Raw genomic sequence first — 12,817 nt, forward strand, 5'->3', positions numbered from 1 at the left:
ACTCGTGCCAAGCATCCTTGGGGGCCCACATCCCAAATGTTTACATATTTAAAACATGGTTTACAAATATTTTTAATAAATACTAAACCATGAATATTTGATGTAGCATAATTTAAACCTGCTTTTAACTGATAAAATGCATTACACCTAGAATCTTGTTTCCCGTCAACACTCTTCAAGATTATATTTTCTATTACAATTCAATGTACTTACTCTTTGAGAGTGTAGTCAATTTGTCCACGTCAAGAGGTATGTCTGCACCCTGCTCTTCGCCTTCGGTCTGAGTCATCTCTTCATCATAATGCTGATGGATGCTGTTTGATGGATGCTGTGCGGGAGCCATGGGTGCTACCAGATGTAGAAGGCTGCGGTGTTGAGAATGATGATGGAAGAAGCACGTGTATTGATGGAATCACATCGTGTATGTTTTATTAGCGGTAGATAATTAATGATTTTGACGTGTTTTTCAAGAAAAACACATTTTATTCATTATTATAAAATATAATATCACTATAATTGTAATTCGTAGTGTAAATGTGTTATTTTAAACTTAATATTAAAGTTAAGAGGATATTTGCGAGGATTTTTCGTTCTCGTAACATTACGATGATTCTGTCAACGGTTAACGAGTGGAAGTTGTGAATGTTAAGACTAATGTTAAGACTAATTTTGTTTCTGACAACACCCAACAACAAACTCCCCACTGTGTGGAAGTGGGTCACACATTGGTGTTAATGAGTAGGGAGTTAGGCCTGCTCTGGTTGTATGCATAGGCTGGGTGGGGGATGGGCACGCGACCACAACCACAGACAGTAATAAATTACTCCTGGAGCATAAACACCCCAGGCTATGGTGTGTCTTGCTGGCACAACTACTAGGACTAGGTCTGCTAGGGCCATGAAAGGGGTAATTTTCGACACCCGACACTGGTTATTTTTTATTTTTTTCTAAGTAGGCCTACATCATGATTTCACTGGGCAGCCCAAGGGGGGTTTAAACCCCCCCTCCCCGTAGATCCGCCACTGTATACTGCTTGAATACTCTACTTTGCCAGGCCAGAATAGGCATTCACGTGCTCCTCGTAAGCAGCCTTCAATGCCTAGATGCGAAGATTGGGTCTTCTCTTTCATATCTCTGTGTGAACTTATTAGTATGATGACGTGCTCACCCTTGAAGATAAAACCATTTGGGACTGCAAGCTCATTCCTATAGCTATAATAAGGCATAAGCTAGTAAGCAGGCATCTTGTAGAGTGTCACGTTCCTAGGCCAACCACTGACGATGACGCATTTCAAGACCATAACTTTGGTGCTGCTGTGCTAAATGAGGGGTCTCCAAATGGCAGCAGCATTTTCCCTTTTGGTACTTGCAACACTATACTGGTATTTGAACGCAGAGAATAACGTCCCTGTTCTCTATAATTAATTAAGCCTCTGATGTAATTCGGGGTCAAACCATGTAATGCTTTAAATGTAAGTAATAAAATGTTAGGGTATTCTTGATTTAACAGGGAGCCAGTGCAGTTCATGTAAAACAGTCGTAATATGTGCATATTTTCTAGTTGAGGTCAGCAGTCTTGCTGCAGCGTTCTGCACTCTTTGTAACTGTGCCAGCTCAGTGCTAGGAAGTTTATACAAAAGAGAGTTACAATAGTGTAGTCGGGGGGATATGATAACATGTAATACAGTAGCTAGGTTGTCGCTAGATAAAAATGTACTTATACGTTTAATGTTGTGTAGCCAAACAAACATTACATATTCGGACCTTCCAAATCTTATTGGACCTTCCAAAAATATTGCTGAAAATTCCCAGACCTGCGAGCAAAAACCACTTTTCAGCCCCTGCTTGTACCATTTACGAATTTTCATCGTATTCGGATAGAGTGACATCAATATGTTGCATTAGTCAACACCGCCCATGTTGGAATTATACGGTTTTATGAAAGATGGACATTTGGCACACTGATGGCTATCTTGGCGAGTTAAGCGTGCATTCGTAGCTCTGTGCATCGCCAGCACCGAGAAGATTAGATCGCAGCAAAAAGCTGCCCTAGTCTTCTTGTCACGAGAGCCGTGTACACCCGCAAAGCCATCGCGTGTTCTCCCATTTTGGGTAATAGAAGAGGGGGGTGAAGATCGAGTACATTTAGTATGTATTCTTTTGAATGAAGGACAGACTAAACATAAGGAAATATTCTTTCTCTCAATGATTGGACTAATGTACCAGAGAAAATGATAATGGTTTATAGTAATACACCTGTTATAGTCATCACATGTCTGCTCTTAAAATGAGGGCCTTTTTTTGAGCGATATTTTAGCCGCTTGGTGCTGCAGTAAGCTCCAGTTAAACTTTAGTCGCTGTTTGCTTGTCTGTTTGTTAACAACATGCCGGCAACAGGCTGCTGCATACCGAAATGTTGTACGAAAGGAGGGCATCAGATTCCGAGAGATCTACGGCTACACAGAAAGTGGATAAATGCAATAAGATGAGATAATTGGATACCGAAGTCCATGAATTTTGGTGTGCCGAGCACACTTTCTTGATTCTGATTATAAGCGAGTGACATGTCACGGTAGATTAGTGATAGGCCTAGTGGTGATTTGGCTTTACGGTCTAGCAATTCATCATAGACAGTATAATTCAAGCTAGTGATTCGGGGTAACAGAATGTAATCGTAGACTTACTGGACTGGGCAACTAACCTTACCCGTAATGAACTGGAGAACAAGTGAATAGCTAGCTGGAAAACAGTGTACACTAATGAATTAATGAATTAACAAATGTGTGACGGCGGCATAGTTTCAGATAGTGTTGGAGGGTGGCGCGGTGTTGCCGCATGCGCGAGGCGCGCACCCTGTCTCGCTCTCTTACTTGGCAGACATTGATGTGAGCAGATGGCGGCCGGCGTCTCCAAATAAAGCCGTTCATTCCCGAATTCCGGTGTTTATCGATTTACTGTGAGTGCTCCCATGAAGGCATAATAGTCAGCCTTCACAGTGGCGCCCAACGTGGGGCAGTGCAGCCAGAGGTGGCGCACCATCTTAAATATCTGCAGGGAGTTGGCGACGTCTGCGCAATTGCTGCTGAGCTTGCGCAGCTTCTCAATTGACGTGATTGCCATGTACAGCTCGCGGTGGAGCAGCATGCAGAGAGGAACCACGATCGAGGTGCCGACCCCGAATGCTTTGTTCATCTCCGTCTCCAGAGCGACGTTGAAGTTTTTCAGCATCACGTCAAGGGCTTGGGGGCTCCTGCGGCCCTCTGTGGTGGCGCCCCTTTGTAAGTACGTCTGTACTGCTTTCAGCGCCCCTGGAGTTGTGCCTGGGCTGCGATGGTCTCTGCTCTTGTAATGAAGAGCTTTCCTCTCTCATATACGTGTACTCTTGTGTGAGGGAGGCTCGTGTCGTATAGTGTACCTTAATGACGTTATGCCCAGTTCTGCTAGGTGCGGGTATATTAATTAATGTACCCTAAGGTTACCATAGAATAATAGACAGACACGAAGTGTACGTACAACAATATATATATCTATTTTTTTATCACCAACTATAGTCAAACATACAGGGTTCGTCGAGTTAGTAAAACCGCAACCGTGCACGCTTCACAGCGCGATTAGAATAGTTAGTTAGTCACACAAACAACAGTCCGTACCCGTGCTTTTACGTCTCTTGGTATGTCTAACTTAAGGTAGGCCCTACATAGAGTGCACTACTTGTTTATCGTATAGTTGCCAACAGAGTTTACGTATATGATAACAAAGGAGTTTATCACAAAAAGTTTATGACTCAAAGTAGTTTAAAAAGGTACAGCAATACGATAAGACACAAATACGATAGAACACGAATACGACAAGACAATCATATTGATACATACCAGATCGAGACCGTGGGTTGAACTGCCTTTCTATCCCAAAAACCCTCGGTATTTATTCTATTTCTAAAGGTAATTAGACTCCTATGTGACATACGTAAAGCCTTCGACACGCCTCTTGGCCGTACGTGACAGTTCCACGTGCCTGCGTGTCGAGGCACGGCTAAGCTTAATCGTTTTACGAACAACTCTCGCTTATCTGCACTGTAGTCCCTGGGGCTACCGAGTGGTTTATATTCTTAATAACTTGATCAACTTATTTCCAACGCACGGTTTATAATAATTTTAGCTTCATTACACTCTAGCAGTTCTTACCTCGGGCCCCTTCAACAGCTGCTACTGCGTGTACATGTGTAGCGCGACCGGTAGCTCCTCCTGCATTGCTGTCTCGCCGCCAAGATTCCAAGCATGCGTCATCTCCAGCAGCAACGCAGCCTCCCGCAGGTTGCCGTCGCGACGGTCAAGCTGCTGCATCGCGACGTCGGCGATGAAGCGATGGAGCGTGGTGTGGTAGTGGACACGTGCAGTGTTGCGGTGCAAGGCGAGTGGCTGGACCTCGTCCTCTCCTGACGACAGAGCGCTCTGCACGGCGAACTGCTGTTTCCTGTACGGCTGGGGCTGTACGCTGTACGGCTGATTGCCTGAGGCGCGTCCTGTGCTGGACGCGCGGTCTAAGTTCCAGTTATTAATTACGATTGACTTTACTTCATTACATTACCCCCTTACCCATGAAAAGTTGTGAGCTATTATCTTATAGCGATATACTTAAAGGTTAGTATTGTACGTTTGTTATTTATTTTATTCATGTTATATTTGGTTTTGCCACCCGTTGCCAAAAACTTAACTAAGCGTTAATAACTACTTTTTAAATAACCCGTTGTTGCCTCCTTCATCAGCGACTGTGCTAGTGCTTGGCAGAGGTTCTAGCGGTGTTCTCTCGGCCATAAACTCGGCATACGTAGCTGTAGCTGTAGCTGTACGTTTTCCTTCCATCAATACAGCCGGAAATGCTGAATCTAAATGGCTTGAGCTTGTCGTTCCCATCAAGATGCCACACATGATTAGGACCCTTGCTGAAATATACACCACGCCGGAAACGTTTTCTTGCTCTGTCTCCAACACCTTGAGGGTCCAGATGCCTCAGCAAGTGTTGGGCAGTAGATCTTCGGACCAACAAGCTGTTTTAATTTGCCGTTATCGTATAGTGGTTAGTACCTTGCGTTGTGACCGCAATAACCCAGGTTCGAATTCTGGTCACGGCACCAGTTGTAATGAGGCTCGTGTCGATAATAGTGTACCCAGGTTCTGCTTGGTACGGGCACTTAGGCACCCTGAGGTAAGCACGAATAATAGACAGACACAGTGTGTAACGTACAACGATAGATCTATTTCTTTTATACCAACTACAGTCACATTAAAGGTTCGTCGGGTTAGTAACGATGGCTCGTATACACGCTTCTCCGCGTAAGTTAGTCCCGTATACACTTAAGGTTCAATATAGTTTAACACACAAAATACTATCGCACGAATAGAGTTTAGTACATGTGCTTATCTCAAAAGGAGTTTAACACGAATACAGTAGCACAAATACGATAAGACAAGCTATAACCAATACTCACATCTGGAGACTCGGGGACTTCTATCTTCTATCGGAAAGTTCTCTCTATCCTAATTTTAACGTTAATTAGCCTGCTATGTCACGTGGCTTTAAGTCTAGCCACGCCTTGGTCAGATGGCCGCCCGCTAACTTTAGATAGGGGGGTCTTATTGCCCTTTTCTGGACGTACGTACTTGGTCGTACAGATCTCTGCAGGGTAATTACTTATTTACAAGGCCAACTTTGCGGCTGTTCTAAAGCTAGAAAGGGGGGTTATCTGGCCTAGTGCCTCTAACGAGGATTGCCCGAGGCGCGTCCTATGCTGGACGCGCGGTCAAAGTTCCAGTTACTAGTTACGATTGACTTTCCTTCATTACATTACCCCCGAAAAATTGTGAGGTATTATCTTATAGCGAAGAACTTAAAGGTTAGTATTGTACGTTTGTTATTTATTTTGTTTTGCCCTTTTTTGAGTAAAAATAGTATGTGCTACCCATTGCCAAAAAATTAACTAAGCGTTAATAACTACTTCTTAAATAATCCGTTGTTGCCTCCTTCATCAGCGACTGTGCTATTGCTTGGCAGAAGTTCTAGCGGTGTTCTCTCGGCCATAAACTCGGCATACGTAGCTGTAGCTGTACGTTTTCCTTCCATCAATACAGCCGGAAATGCTGAATCCAAATGGCTTGAGCTTGTCGTTCCCATCAAGATGCCACACATGATTAGGACCCTTGCTGAAATATACACCACGCCGGAAACGTTTTCTTGCTCTGTATATGACGTTACACTAGTTCTATATTATGAAGAAACCCCCGGGATACACGGGTACAAATTCACTCTCCAACTAGTGCCTGTTCAGCTCAGCTGGACGCCAGGGCTGGTGTGGCGTGTGCAGCTACGTATACGTACAGGACAGATACATTATTATTATATAGAGAGCGCAAGATGACTCAAAAATTGTATAGTCAGCTGCTATATGATCCAGGTATATCTACATCACAGAAAATTTATGCTTACTGCTTCGCAAATTTTTGCTGAAATGCCATGACGTTAGGGAAGCAGTCCTCCGTGAAGTGCTTCATACACAGCACGCTTGAGTCGGACACCACCCAGTTTGCTCGCTTAGATTGGACAAATGCTGTCCATTTCTTTCTCCGATTTTCGTCTTTCGGCCACTGATACAATCCACTACCTGTGTGCAAGCAATTGGCTGCAACACATCTGCGTGGCATCGTAAAAATTTTGATAAACTTGACGCAAACTACAAACCCGCCCGTTCACTTCTATAGTTCTTTCCTATTCTTCGTAACTAGGCGAGGTGCGTTCTTCAAATGACGTCAAATCCGGAAATTGCCGATGTTTGCTGAACGCGAGTGGATTTTTGACAGGTGATGTTTCAAGGGCCATATCTTCCATATCAAGGCGCGATTTTTTACACGAAAATGCCAGACGACGATAATCGGAATGCCAGACAATTATTATACTCATGTTTATTTATCTATTATTTGTGGTTTTTAGAAAGATATTGCGTTCGCGCATAACTGGCAGGATACTTTGTTCCACTTCCGACCAGTTTTAGCTGGTCGATATGGCACCCACATTCTTTGCCATTAGCATCAGCTAGAATAGCGTTCAAGGGTGACGTCATTTGCAGCACCGTATAGGTACCCTGGAACCGGGGTGCTAGTTTCGCACTGAAGCTCTTTCGTGCATCCGACAACGGGTGTGCCTTTAACATAACTCTGGGCCCTGGAGAGATTGTGCTGCCCCGACGGTGGGCGTCATAATATATCGTAGCTTTGGCTGCTGCGGCCTGTTGCTTGGCCTTAATCCGCTTGTACAGTTGTAACGCAGCGTTTTACGTTACTGGATAGTTATAGATAGTGATGTCGTACTCGTAGCCAAAAGACATAGATAAAGAGGAAGTCAAAGAATATATACCATGACTGATGTTGTTTAATTTAGATGCTGAACCGTTACACTACTGTTACAAATACACAGGCGGTCGCGTCTGGAGCTGGGCGAGCATTCCCCGATTTTCCTTGCGTTCAGCCTTATATACACAGGCGCGACCGCGAACCACTCATGCGCCACGCATGCGCTGTCCATACTTCGGAGCTCTTTTATGAAGTAGCGTGTTATTGCCGTGGCGGATTTGTCCACCCAAATCTCTTCCTGAGCACTTACCTCATTCCCTATCAGCGCCATTATAGACGAGGAGGGATCCACAAGCTCAATGCATTTCATGAGCAAGCGCGTATAAAGCTTGTTACCCCCCTGTGACATCTCGGGGAAAAATGCAGAGTTAATCAGACGGGCATAGGGCACAAGGCGAGCTTCCGGTCCTTTGCCATTGTGCATTTTTGTGATGCGTATCATCCGCTCTATAGTTGGCATAATGCTCTTGTGTGCAATTCCTTCCACAAGGGTTTTCACATTGATGCCGAGGAGGAGGGCGCAAGCTCCGGTCAATGTCACCGGCTGCATGCCATGCCATGAACACTACTGTTACAAATACACAGGCGGTCGCGTCTGGAGCTGGGCGAGCATTCCCCGATTTTCCTTGCGTTCCGCCTTATATACACAGGCGCGACCGCGAACCACGCATGCGCCACGCATGCGCCGTCCATACTTCGGAGCTCTTGGGCTCGATATAATTGTATTATTGAACTCCTCTGAGGATCCTCTCGGACTTCAAAGGCGTCTGCTAATTGCATTACCGGGCCCCCTCGAGGATCCTCTCGGACTTCAAAGAGACCCGCTAACTGCATTATTTGACTCCTCCGAGGATTCACTATCTTTTACTATGGCGCCGGCTAATTGGCCAAGTGCCTTTCTAAGTGCCTTCTAAGTGATAGGGCACTCAGCGGCACTCGCCACTGTCACTCAATTATAGAATGCCGGCCTAGCACTCATGGTGGTAACTCAATTATAGAATGCCGGCCATACACAGATAGTGTCGATATACATAGATACACATACAGATATACATAGATAGACGTGGATACTCATGGATACACAGCTATTGATCCCCCGTGGTTGCCAGGGGCAACGTCGTAGAATGGATGTCTCCGTTGACCGCCGGTAACGACGCAGCGAGCCCGCGTCGCGTGAGGGGGGGAGGTGCCTTGTAACGTGGTTGTTACACAGTACTTGTACCCCAACTGGAGGTCAAAATAAGAACATAATTTCCGCCCAAGAAAAATCTCCGCCGGCGTGTGCCCAGTAGTATCATGCTTCGCGGAGTTTAAAGCAAACTGCATGTCCGACAAATGCACATCCCACGTTCTATGATCCCCAGCGACATATGACTGCAACATAGCCTTAATGTTACGATTCACCCGCTCAACCCAATTCGACTGCGGCCTGTATGCAGTAATAAACTTGTGCCGTATCCCCCACCGCTCGCAAACGGCCGCAAAGGCCTTGGAACGAAACTGCGCCCCATTGTCTGAGATCAGCCAGCGAGGGGGCCCAAAAATCGAACAAAACGATCTGTCCAGACTCAATGCCACATTACTGCCTGTAGCCTTTCTTAAGGGAATGAGATGGGACCATTTAGAAAAGTGATCCGTAACCACCAATATGTACTCGTTGCTACCATATGACAAAGGTAACGGCCCCATCAGGTCAATGGCGGCTTTTTCACCCGGGTATGACGACTCTGTCGTCCGCATAAAACCCACCGGTTTCTGATACGACGGTTTCACGACCCTACACGTTGGGCAAGCTTTCACAAAATCCCGGATACTCCTAGACATCAGGGGCCAAAAAGCGACAGTGGCTATCCTACCTAATGTCTTACAAAATCCAAAGTGCCCCGCTGTAGGCTGAGTGTGGAAAAAACTCAACACCCGATTACGGAACACTACCGGAACGTAGAGTACCGGATGTAAGAGGCCACCCTTAAGCAAAAAGGGGTATGAAGGTCCAACCCCCCTTGACAAAAATGCAACCTCCTTAGCGACAAAAGGATCTAATTCCTGGGCATGCCGCAACTCCTCCATTGAAAATACACAGACTAAAACCTGACCCACGGGGGCCACCTCCGCCGAGCTAGTACAAAATCCGCAAAAGAATTGCGGCAAACTTGCCACAACCTCCGTGTTGCTACCTCAAGTTGGTAGCCAGATTAGAAGAACCCTCTGATTATTTAGCTCTATGAAGACCCGTCACCCATATATATATATATATATATATATATATATGCAAGTATGCATACAAATTGCTACTCTTATAACTAGTAATCATGATAAAAATCATTGTTTCATATACAACTACTCATTCTATCAATCACATATCTTTCTCATGTGGCTGTTTGGACATTTCGCTGAACCAGATAATCATATATTTCCCTGTCATAGCGAAGTAAACTTGAAATGTACGCACGAGCCTCTCAAAAAAACTACAAATTCCATGAAAGGTGGTAGAATTGAGCTTACAAACGTACCTCGGCAGACAATGATTTCTCATGCCACTGATGGCAGTAGGCGGATAAAAGTCTGCTTCATCGTCATCCATAGGTAAATTCACAGGTGCTGATTTTTTGTCAACAGCAGGCTCCACAGATTCAGTGCTACGCTCCAATCGCAAGATCAATTCTCGAATGCACGACAACCCTGCATCGTGTTGCTCGGTACTGATTTTCGGAGAGTTTTTACCACGCGGGTCGAGCAATGTGGCCGCAAAATGCACCGGTTTCAGTCGTGTTCCCCATTTAGTATCAATGGCAACTCGGCCGACATCCTTCATAGCCTTGATTAATTCACTGTCGTCTTCCTTGTCTTCAAGGTGTTTGGTTAGCCGGAAATACCAGAACAGAACCAAATGAATATTGGGCTCGTTGTCCGCTTCTAGTACATCCGATGCATGCTTGAAACATTTCAGAAATTGGATCAAGTCTTGCAGAGTTGTCACACTGATGCCCGAGAGATATGCGGCTTCGTCTCTGTTTAATAGTAATTAAGTCAGCTCAACCCATACTTTTTCAATTGAGATGATCATCGTCAGGGCAGAGTTCCACCTCGTTGGCATTGACTGACACAGACGGCGCGGTAACTTCGGTTGTAAGCTTGCTTTCTTGGCATGTTTCACAAGGTTTTTTGCTTTATTGAAGATTTCCTGAGCTTCTTTCACTTTATCGATCATTGCATTGACCAACAAGTTAACGCAATGTGCAGCGCACCCAGACCCATTCACATTTCGAAAAGCAGCTGCCATCGTGCTTGCATTATCTGCGACAATAAAATGCATGTCTTCTGGAATGTCCAAGTTTAGCTCACCAATCGAGTCCAAGTACCATTGTTTGATGGTGAGGGCATCCTTTTTCGGTACATCGAACTTTTCTGTTTTCCAGACAATTTTCCGCCATTCCCAATTTGCAGTTATGTAAAAACAACAGAACGACATAAAATAAGTCTGAGTGTATTTGTCCGTCCATCCATCTGTTGTGTGCGCCATACCATCAAGTTTCGAAAACTCAGACCGAACAGTTTCGCGGTATCTTTCGTAAACACTCAGCAAGTGTGTGCGGGAAAGGTTGCTGTGATCCACAATAGCTGCACTCACATCATCAAACCGACCGAACTGTGAAGCGGTATCTACTAGTTCTTGACAGAATTTTGACATTCCACGACTCTCAAACACCGACAGGGGACGCATGTCAGCGGCACATGTGTGAACAGCCATTTCATTTAGGTGCTGCTTTGCTTCTGGTGGCAAATTTACAAGCGGCTTTTTTGATCTTGTTCTTGAGTCAACCTGCATAAAGTTAGTCAGAACAGTTTGGTCACTTGTTGATGGCTCCTCGGGGCACTTATGACTGTTCAACTGGGAATTTCCTTTCTGCGAGTTATACTTGTATATAGTTTTGCATTGTTTGCACACAGCGTACGTTTTGAAAATGTTATCTGTCCCACAAACTCTCGGATGGCCGAAATTCTCCCAACACTTAGCACTTTTCTTTTTTGTGGGGTGAAATAAATCTAATTCACCTGATTGAAGCTTCCGTGACACCTCATCTTTGGAGTGGTACAGGGACAGCAAGCACCTTCGCAACTTTGTCATCTTCGGTTTTCTTTTTTTTCGCTGCCGATTCCATAATTCATACGATAGGCCTAACTGTTGTGAAATCTTAATCTCGCCTGTCGGGCACAACACGCAACGCGACGTGCACGATTGCACGCTTGCGCACGCACGGTTGTTAGCTGACGCCACGCCGCACGCACGGCCACGTGACTTGCCCCACGGCACGCCGCACGTGTTCGTGCACACGCACGCGACGGCACAGTGCACAATCACGGCCGCAGTGTACGTGCACACGCACGGACGCCCGTGTAGTAACACGCATGCAGGTACGTGTACGTGGCAGCACACACCGGCACGCACGGGCACATGCACGCACGCACGACAGGGTGTAGTGCAAAGCGCACGCACTGCCGCGCCTGACTGTATCGTAAAAACACGGACAAACGACACAACTGTGTACTGTGCACACGCACGCACGCACGTTCGTGCACACATCACGGCATGCACACGTGCACGATGCACGCAGCGCCACGATGCATGCACGCACGCACACGTGCAAATGCACCAGCACGCACGCTGTAACTGAGCTGCGCGCCCACCCTGATGACGTCGGCCATCGACATGAACCAAAATCCGATCGAACAGCACTTTAAAAAATCGAATCGAATCCGATGGCTATTTTGAATCGATCCGAATCCGAATCCGATGTGGTATTTTTGAATCCGAATCCGATGTGCTATCGCTAAATCGAATGACGAAATCGATCCGCGAAATGCCGACCCGAATCCGGACATAGCAAATTGCAAATGCAATTGTGACGCGTATGTATAAATCGTGTTTATAATCTCTGTGTTCAAATGAATCTTGGCGTTGTGAGATCAAGGTGACAGGGGGACTGTAGGACAGTAAGAAACCAGGTTAGTAAGAGAACGGGAATGATCGCCGGGAATCTGGAACGATATATTTACCTTATCACATCGTCACCTCAGTTCACTTTTTTGTCCTAACTTACCTAAGTGGCAGTAAGTGACAGTGGTTGGTACGAAATTACTAAGGAATTTACGAAACGTTCTGTACTATATTTCATCGAACGGTCGCGTGAACTTCGCGTAGCAAGTATGTGTGGTAACTGTGGTATGGTGATGGTGTGTGCACGTCGCAGGCCGGATATAGCACGGCGATCGATCAATCGTGTACTCAAAAGGCGCCGCCGTCAGCGTAGGCCTTTCGGCTTGTTTTAGTGAAGTAGCGCGGCCCAGGCTTGCGAGTTGTTTCACAAGTTCCAATTTGTTTATTGTGCATTAGACGTGGGTTAGTGGAGTAC

The sequence above is a fragment of the Priapulus caudatus genome, unplaced genomic scaffold (assembly GCF_000485595.1).
Source record: "Priapulus caudatus unplaced genomic scaffold, Priapulus_caudatus-5.0.1 Scaffold294, whole genome shotgun sequence".
NCBI classification, from domain to species: domain Eukaryota; kingdom Metazoa; phylum Priapulida; class Priapulimorpha; order Priapulimorphida; family Priapulidae; genus Priapulus; species Priapulus caudatus.